Source organism: Erinaceus europaeus, chromosome 10, assembly GCF_950295315.1.
Source record: "Erinaceus europaeus chromosome 10, mEriEur2.1, whole genome shotgun sequence".
NCBI lineage: Eukaryota > Metazoa > Chordata > Mammalia > Eulipotyphla > Erinaceidae > Erinaceus > Erinaceus europaeus.
In genome coordinates, this window is record NC_080171.1 from 79,836,409 (window position 1) to 79,846,214 (window position 9,806).

General features: G+C 46.0%; 1 long non-coding RNA gene across 1 annotated transcript in view; it reads right to left on the reverse strand.

Moving 5' to 3' along the window:
• Positions 1–9,737, reverse strand: part of LOC132540904 (uncharacterized) — a 28,145-nt gene extending 18,408 nt beyond the window's left edge. The window contains exon 1 of the long non-coding RNA XR_009552075.1: positions 8,974–9,737. This is a non-coding gene — a long non-coding RNA (uncharacterized LOC132540904). The remainder of the gene's footprint in view (positions 1–8,973) is intronic.
• Positions 9,738–9,806: the final 69 nt, after the last annotated feature.

Here is a 9,806-nt window from a genome sequence, read left to right on the forward strand (position 1 = left end):
ACCAAGAGACTCCTCACAGAATGGGAGAAGATCTTTACATGCCATACATCAGACAAGAGGCTAATAACCACAATATATACAGAGCTTGCTAAACTCAACAAGAAAATGAATAATCCCATCCAAAAATGGGGGGAGGGCATGGACAGAATATTCATCACAGAAGAGATCCAAAAGGCTGAGAAACACATGAAAAAATGCTCCAAGTCTTTGATTGTCAGAGAAATACAAATCAAGACAACAATGAGAGACCACTTCACTACTGTGAGAATGTCATACATCACAAAAGGTAACAACAGCAACTGCTGGAGAGGTTGTGGGGTCAAAAGAGCCCTCCTGCACTTCTGATGGGAATGTCAATTGGTCCAACCTCTGTGGCAAACAGTCTGGAGAACTTCACAAGGCTAGAAATGGACCTACCCTATGATCCTGGGGATATATCCTAAGGAACCCAACACACTCATCCAAAAAGATCTGTGTACACATATGTTCTTAGCAGCACAATTTGTAATAGCCAAAACCTGGAAGCAACCCAGGTGTCCAACAATAGGTGAGTGGCTGAACAAGTTGTGGTATATATACACAATGGAATAATACTCACCTATAAAAAATGGTGACTTCACCATTTTCAGCTGATCTTGATGGATCTTGAAAAATTCATGTTAAGTGAAATAAGTCAGAAACAGAAGGATGAATATGGGATGATCTCACTTTCAGGCAGAAGTTGAAAAACAAGATCAGAAGAGAAAACACAAGTCGAAGCTGAACTGGAATTGGTGTACTGCATCAAAGTAAAAGACTTTGGGATTGCGGGAGGCGGGGGGAGGAGGGGAGAATACAGGTTCAAGAAGGATGACAGAAGACCTAGTGGGAGTTGTATTGTTATATGGAAAACTGGGAAATGTTATGCATGTAAAAACTATTGTATTTGCTGTCGAATGTAAAACATTAATTCCCCAATAAAGAAATAAAAAAAAAGATCTACCAGTCTCAAATATTTAACCGCATGATAATCATACTTAGTTCTATCCCAAGTGTGAATTCTGAAAGGTAGCAGTCATATTGCAGTCATGTTTTATCCTCACCTGGCATAGTATCTGTTACACTGGAATCTGGTCAACTGTCCAGTTCGTGGGCGGAATAACACAACATTTGCTTAACAAGGTCCAGCACCAAGTCATGGGTGGTGGTGTTATTATCACCTTCACTTGCCTGCCATCTAATTTTACTGCAGATTCTAGACTCCGGAATGTTTTCATAAATTTTTATTAGGATTAACTGTTCAGTGGTAGTGAAAGCATACATTTAGGTAATGTTGAAAGGGTGTCAGGAAAACATCTGATTCAACTATCTTCTGTTTCTCCTGGTGAAACTCAAGTCCAGGAGTTTACTGAACTGACCAAAATCACACAGCTCTTGGCCGTCAGAAACAGAATCAACATTCAAAGATCTCTACTTTTCAGTCCTTTATTTTATTAAGTCAAGGAGACTTCTTAGCCCTTATCAAATGCCCAACAGCTATTACTTTTAAAGTGTCATTATTTAGAGAACACTAACTGCAACAGAGCAAGTTAGATGTCAATAAAGTTGACAGGGAATAATTATAAGTACTGTGTGCGTTATGAACACTTAGTAAGTGGCAAAATTCAACACTTTTCTCCAACCCCCCATTTCTACTTAATTTTAGTAAATTTTAAGTAATATTAAAAATTAGAAGTCACTCACTTCCCTAATCAAAGAAGGCCCAGAAAATACATGATTGCTGAAAACAGAGGCTGAGACCAGAGAACCTTCAGGTTCAGTGGTCAGCCCTTTCCTCCTGTTATTTCTGGATTCCACCCTCTCTGCCCCACAACCTAGCAGCCATATGCTATGAATCAGGCCTGCTTTTGCACACTCTCTTTTCAAGACTTCTTGTCCTGAGAAGACGGGAACATTAAGTTATCATACTAATGGCCACTACAAATATGATAAGATCTCAAATGTATTTCAGAAAAATCTAGGACTCCCCCCTCCCATAAACAGGACTTTATATAATCACTAAGAAAATAAAAACAATTATTTTTTTAAAGAAAAATATTTTATTTATTTATTCTGGATACAGAGAGAAATTGAGAAAGAAGAGGGATATGTAGCAACAAAGAGAAACACCTGCAGCTCTGCTTCACCGCTTGTGAAGATTTCCCCCTGCAAGTGGGAACTGAGGGTTTGAACCCAGGTCCTTGCACATGGTAACATGTGCACTCAACTAGTTGCACCACCACTCAGCCCCTCCCCAATAATTCTCTTCAAGATAAATCATATGAACAACTAGCTTAACTTCAAATACAAAATGTTCCAGCTTGAATCTAAGCTTCTTTAAGAATAAAAATCTAAAGATTATGTTTTAACTCACACACAGAAAAGGAGTAAGCTCCTATTAGATGTGTGCCCTTAAAACGTGTTGAGTGTGGACAGTCTCTTCAAATAAAGTTATATGTGTTTATTTAAGAATTATTTAGAATGTGTCCTATTGGGACTGGGTGGAAGTGTACTTGGTTGAGCACACATGTTACCATGCGTAAGGACAGACCTGGTTCAAGCACCCAATCCTCAGTTGCAATATGTGTATGTGTGTGTGTGTGTGGGGGGTCACAAACAGTGTAGCACTACTCCAAGTGTCTTTCTTTCTATCTTCCCCTTCCCTCTAAGTTTCTCTCTGTCTCTATGAAATAAATAAATTAAATATTGTAAACATTTGTTCTGGGGGGGCTGGGCAGTGGTGCATCGTGTTAAGTGCACATAGTATGAAGCACAAGGACTAGAGCAAGGACCCCGTTCGAGTCCTCAGCTCCCCACCTGCAGGGGGGTCACTTCACAAGCAGTGAAGCAGGTCTGCAGGTGTCTGTCTTTCTCTCCCCATCTCTGTCTTCCTCTTCTCTCTTGATTTCTCTGTCCTATCCAATAACAATAGCAATAACAACAACAGTGGAGAAAACTGATCTCCAGGAACAGTGGATTCATAGTATAGGCACTGAGCCCCAGTGATAACCCTGGAGGCTAAATAAACAAATAAATAAATAAAATGTTTTTAAAAAATTGTCTCCCTGCACATAGTCAGCTGCCTTGGTATTGGGCTTTGTGGAGTACGGTAAAGACATTTAAATAATTTTTTGTTGTTGTTTAGTTAGTGGTCTAAGAGTGACTCACAGATTATAATAGGGATATAGTTTCACACCACTCCCACCAGCAAAATTCTGTGCTCCCCCCACTCCCCACCCCTCATATAACCACGATAATTCTCCCAAGGCCTTGGGGGTCTGGCGGGGGAAAGAAAAATGAAAGGAAGAATTTTTTCTATTAAGGACTACTCTCAAATACCCATATAAATAATGTCTTCAATAAACAGGTCAAGTATGTCATGGGATAGAAGGCATGGTGACAAGGACAAGCTGACTTTGCTCCAGGGCTTTGTCGGAGCACAGGAACAGTCAACAGCTCAGTGCCTTGTGAGCACGTGCCAGCGACGATGTCAGCCAGCTAACGTTCAAGCATCCAGTCTGGAGCAGCCCCGCCTGTCTTCAGATGGTTTTACTCATATGTAGAAGGCAGAGATCTGACACATATGAAATTGCCAAACAAACAAACAAATAAAAAAAACAGAAGCAAACAAACTGCGTGGTTATCTTTGAGAGACAGGAGGGTGGAGACACAGAACTATACACTGTAATGCTGCAATCTTGTAACCTACTATTAACACAAATTAAGAAACTGACAGGGGCTTGTGGTGGCACACCTGGTTGAGTGCACGTTACAATGCGCAGATTCAAGCCTCCAGTCTCCACCTGCAGGGGGAAAACTGCAGTGGTGAAGCAGGGCTGTAGGTATCTTTCTGTCTCTCTTCCTCTCTATCTCCCTCTTCTCTCTTGATTTCTGTCTCTATCCAATAGATAAAGATAATAAAAAATTTAAAAAGAGAGAACTCAAAAATTAAAAAAGAAAGCAATAAAAAAGGATATGTACAAAAATCTAAAAAAAAAAATCACAACTAAGAATGAAAAAAATAAATAAATAACACAGAGACCAGACAGTGGTTCCCCCCATAGAACACACACATTACCATGTGCAAGGACCTGGGTTTAAGCCCCCAGTCTCCACCTTCAGGGAGGAAGCTTCATGAGCATTGGAGTAGTGCTACAAGTGTCTCTTTGTCTCTCTCCCTTTCTATCTCCCCCTCCCTCTCAGTTTCTATCTCTATCCAAAATAAATAAATTAATTAATTAAAATATTAAAAAGCAACAAAGATGGGGAATGACCACTGGCAACTGTGGAGTCATGTAGGCACCAAGCCTGGTGACAACCAAGGAGGTAGGATAGAACCACAGCTTGCACTCACCCTGTGTGTGAGTAGGGATGTTGACATGCAGCCTCAGGTCCCCTTCCCATATCTGTGTGCCTCGTGAGCACAGCACTCAGCCAGGAGTGAGAAGTGAAGTCCCTCTCCTGCTAGAAGTTCAGGCAGAAGGACTGTGCCCTAAGCTGGGGTTAGCAGGGCTGCCCTGTGGATGACCCTTCTCTATTTCTCACCCACTGCAGGCCCCACCCAGCCTTGGCCTCCACTCCCCAGCACAAAGTGGGTCTGTCCTCAGGCTACCCAACACCCTGGTACCCTCTGGCAATACCCAGAGACCTTTCCTAACTGCCCATGAACAGCACACACATCCGTGGGCCCCTGCAGAGGGTGATGGACCAGGGCCGAGAAGAAAGAAGCCTCATCTAACAAATACATGAAAAATTGCTCCAGGTCATTGACTGTCAGAGAAATGCAAATAAAGACAACACTGAGATACCACTTCACATCTGTGAGAATGGCATACATCAAAAAGGATAGCAGCAACAAATGCTGGAGAGGCTGTGGGGACAGAGGAACCCTTCTTGCACTGCTGGTGGAGATGTAAATTGGTCCAACCTCTGTGGATAGCAGTCTGGAGAACTCTCACAAGGCTAGAGATGGACCTTCCATATGACTCAATCATTCCTCTCCTAAGGATATACCCCAAGGACTGCATAACACCCAACCAAAAAGATATGTGTATACCTATGTTCATAGCAGCACAATTTGTAAATTAAAAACCAGAAGCAACCCAGGTGCCCAACAACAGATGAATGGTTGAGAAAGCTGTGGTATATATACACAATAGAATACTATGCAGCTGTTAAAGAACAGTGAACCCACCTTCTCTGACCCACCTTGGATGGAGTTAGATGGAATTATGTTAAGTGAGCTAAGTCAGAAAGACAAAGACAAGTATGGGATGATCCCACTCATAAACAGAAGTTGAGAAAGAAGATCAGAAAGGGAAACTCAAAGCAGGATTTAACTGAGTTTGGAGTAGGGCACCAAAGTAAAAATCTCTGGGTGAAGGGTGAGGGTGGATGTTTGGCTTCACTGGGGGGGGGGGGGGGAGTGGGACACAATCTTTTGATGGTGGGAATGGTGTTTATGTACACTCCTATTAACTTGTAGTCATATAAATCACTAATTAATATGAGAGGGGGAACACTGATTGAATTCTTCAGACTTGATAATGCACAGACCATAGCTTGAGTCTTTGAAATGTTGACTCTCCTAAAAGCTTAGACCAGGGAGAACAGAAGCAACCAATAGCATTACTCTATAAGACACAGCCACTGGACCAGGTGGTGGCACACCTGGTTAAGCTCTCACATTAAAGACACAGCTATATACAAATAATGTCAAAGGACATAAATTATGGTGATGTTGTGTATGATACAGCAAATCATAACAAAGGGATTTTCAAAGTTAACCCAATTGCCAAATAATCTGATTATAGCAATAACTATCTATTGCCTTTAAGACAGCAGGAACCTCCTGCTTCCTCTATAGAGCCTATATTTCCCCCAGTCCTGGAACCTCTAGGGTGGGACTCACTTTCCTAAATGCCTCTTTGAATTCATACCAAATGATATTGCGTCTGCTGATCCCAACCTAATCAACGCAACGAGTACCACCTTGGCATGCTTCACTTCAGACTGTGTCCAGAGACGTCAGGCGTGGAATGTCAACCTTTCAGCCTCATTACTCGGGTGATGAGGCTTTCCTTCCCTTTCCTTTCATAGGATTCTCTAATTCCATTTTGAGTGGTCCACTTCCTAACAAAGTCCCCAAACCTAGAAATAGACCAGGTCCCCATGAGATAGGGGATATGTTCACATGTATCCATAAATTAGGGCAAAATATATACCTGAAAGCAAAAGTGCACAACAGTTTGCAGTGAGTCAATATATGCAGCAAGCAAGTTACAAAGACCTAAAAAGCCACCATAAAGTTCCTAATGAAATAGTGTCTACTTAGACTTAGATACCCTCCATACCTACTTCCTATTACACTTCCCTCAGTCACTCCAAAGCTAACCTTATCAAAGTCAGGACTACAAAAGGTGAATAAGGGCAAGAGACTGGCATACTTTAACAATGACTCTTTAATCACTATCAGGCCACCCCATCAGCTGGGGCCCTAGTCGGGGAGTCCTGAGATTCCTAAACAGACATGATGGACCTAGACCTTGAATAAATCCCACTCTCCATGGTTACTGGTTATCTCTATCAGGAACAATACAAACAATACAATACAATGCAATACAATACAATAACTAAAATAGGCCTACTAACTATCTACAAAATGGAGACCCCCAAATCTTCATCTGCACTATTCCAGCCTTTAGGTTCATGATTAGGCAACAGTTTGTTTGGCTTTATATGTTAACTCTCTTTTCAGCCACCAGGTTCCGGATGCCAGCATGATGCCAACCTGACTTCCCTGGACAGACGACCCCACCAATGTGTCCTGGAGCCCTGCTTCCCCAGAGCCCTGCCCTACTAGGGAAAGAGAGAGACAGACTGGGGGTATGGATCAACCTGCCAATGCCCACATTCAATAGAGAAGCAATTACAGAAGCCAGACCTTCCACCTTCTGTACTCTATAATGACCCTGGGTCCATACTCCCAGGGGGATAAAGAATAGGAAAGCTATCAAGGGAGGGGATTGGATACGGAGTTCTGGTAGTGGGAATTGTGTGGAATTATACCTCTTTTATCCTATGGCTTTTTCAATGTTTCCTTTTCATAAATAAAAATTTTTTTAAAGTAAGTAGCCTTGTGTCCCTCCCTTTATCTGTGTGCTTCCTGTGGCCAGGGTGGCTGGCACTACCCACCCAGCCCTAGCAGGGGAGAGGGCATGTCTACATCTAAGCTTACCCTTCACCTTGGGGTTCCAGGCCCAGGCTCCTTAGGAGCTGTGACTTAGGGTCCCTCCTATCTGTAGAGCACATATCCCAACTCCAGGAGGACAGTCACCCCCCCCATTTGCCCTGCAGGTTTGTCATCAGAGAGAGAAGACAGAAGCTTGGAGTGGCAGAGGCAAGAGCCCTCAAGGGAAGAGACAGAGAATGTGGTGTTCACATCCTGGGTTTTCACAGCAAATGACCACAAACTGGAGGAGCTACAAGCAACAGAAGAGGGCTCTTCAAGGGCTGGAGGTTGTGAGTTTAGCAGTCTCTATTACACTGGTAAAGTTCCTCTTTCCAGCAGGCACTGGCTTCAGAATTTTAACACTATTTTGGGGACAGGAGTTACCCCACAACAGGGGCCATGAGCATGGGGTGGGGGGTGACCAGGAGCAGTCCAGCTGAGTCGGTATGTAGGGGAAAAGTGTGGAGGATGGCCCTTGGAGTCTGAGAGGTCATCTCGTGTTGGGCTCAGATGGTGTTTTGCATTTCAGGGCTATTACAGCAAACCCAGGGCCTTAGGATTCCTGCAGAGGATGTGCTCAAAGAGTGTCAGTGCTCTCTGTGAAAGCAAGCAATCAGGCAGCCTGAGAGATGGCACAGTGGATAAAGCACTTGTGATCCTTAGCATCACATATGCTAGAATAATCAAAAAGAAAAACAACTCTCAGTCCCTCTCCCTCTCCCTCTCCTTCTCCCTCATTCTCTGACATTCAGGGTGCTCTTCCCCCATGGGTCTTGTGCCCCTGGCTGCCTCCTCCAGCAGGTTGGGCCTGGAGGTGCAATCCCCCAAATGACCTCTAGAGGGAAGTAGCTGCCTACATTTCTCAGGAGCAGCCCGCAGTCCCTCTGTCCTCCCCTAAGCAGCTGCAAGGCCCTGCTTCTGCCGGCAGAGGTCAGTCCTGGCAGGATGCGTGACCCACAGCTGTGGGTCTGTTGGGTCCTCCCTGTGGCTAATCAGGCTCTGTCCAAGCGGTACCTGACACAGGCAGACTGGCTGGAAGGTGGACACTAGGGGCTGGGAGGGGGTACCAATGCCAAACAGGGACTGAGCAGACCACAGCATACAGGTCTCTACTGCCCTTAAAACCATGGCACCCCAAAAAGATACCATGTCATAGCCCCAGCACCTACAGCACTCAATGGCTAGGTTTAGGTCAGCCAGCTCACACAACCACCCTAGGGAGCAAACACCAATGAACAGCACCCCTGTGCTCAGCTCCCACTCTGAGACCTGAGGTGAGCTGGGAGCCACCAGGGTGGGCTGGGTGCCCCCAAACACACCGCCCGGCACAGGGGTCCAAATGGAATCATACAGGGTGACACAATCAGCCATTGCATTAAAGGAAACTTGGAGTCAGGTGGTGGGGGAGCTGGCACTATCAGTACCGCCAGGGCACCAGGAGTCTCCAGGCACTCACTGAGCACTTGCTGTATGCAGTGGCCTGGCCTCTGGTATGTGTGATGGACATGTTACAACTGCAACAGTAAAGGCAGTTTAAAAGAGGTGTAGTTTCCCCAAAGAGGAGGTATTTCCCCTCTTGTCCTAAAGTGGAATGGGTTCTGTTCTAATGACTGTGCTTGGAAGAGGACTTGGGCATGCTCTGATGCCAAGGTGACAGTCTGGACATGATGTCACGCTTATCAAGGCTGACTCAGGAGAGTGATAAGAGGATCCACTGTACTCACCCGGGCAGGTGCAGAGCTCCCCATCCCGTCCCAGGAGCACTCAGGCAGAGACAAGACATCAGCCTCCTCCTCCAACTTCCTCTTCTGGGCCCAGCTCAGGGCACGGGTGCTGCAGCTCCAAAGCCAGTTACTGTTCAGGTGCTGAACCCTGAGTGGAACAAACACTCTGCTCCTGAGGATAAGAAAATGATCCTCCTGCCATCAGGGAGAAGGTGCTCTCCACACACAGGGAAGGACAGAGAGGTGCTCCTTCCGAGACAGACAGAAAGAGAGAGAGAGAGAGAAGTGAAGAGATGCTCTCCCCACAGGAAAGACAGAAGTGCTCCCCCACAGAGAGGGGAGGGGTGAGAAGGTGCTCTATCCACTAGGAAGTGCAGGGAGATGCTCCCCCACTGGGGGCGGGGCTGAGCACGCCTGCGGAGTAGGGGTGCCAGGACATAGTCCTGGGGCACCACCTTGCACCCTGGGGCATCCCATCACTGGGAGAAGGCTTCCAGGAGCCTGGCAGGTGGCAGGTGGCCAAGAGCACGAGCCTGGGGCCCCATCTTGAGCCCACCCTCCTAGCCCACCCACAGGAAGCCTGACGCCTGCACACCGCCCCTCTCCTCTCCCTGTTGCGGGGGCCTCCCGGCCTCCAGGGTCCAGCTAAAGGACCCTTCCTGGAACGGGCACGAGCCACTCAGCCCTGCGAGTCGGCCCGCCCTAGGGCGAGCAGCCGGGAGGCTACTCTGCTGAGCTCCAGCTCACAGAACTCCAGGCGAGGGCAGCGGGTTCCGGGAAACTGCTTGGAGAAGGCTGCGGGGAGCAAGCCGCGCGGGGCGGGGCGGGGCGTG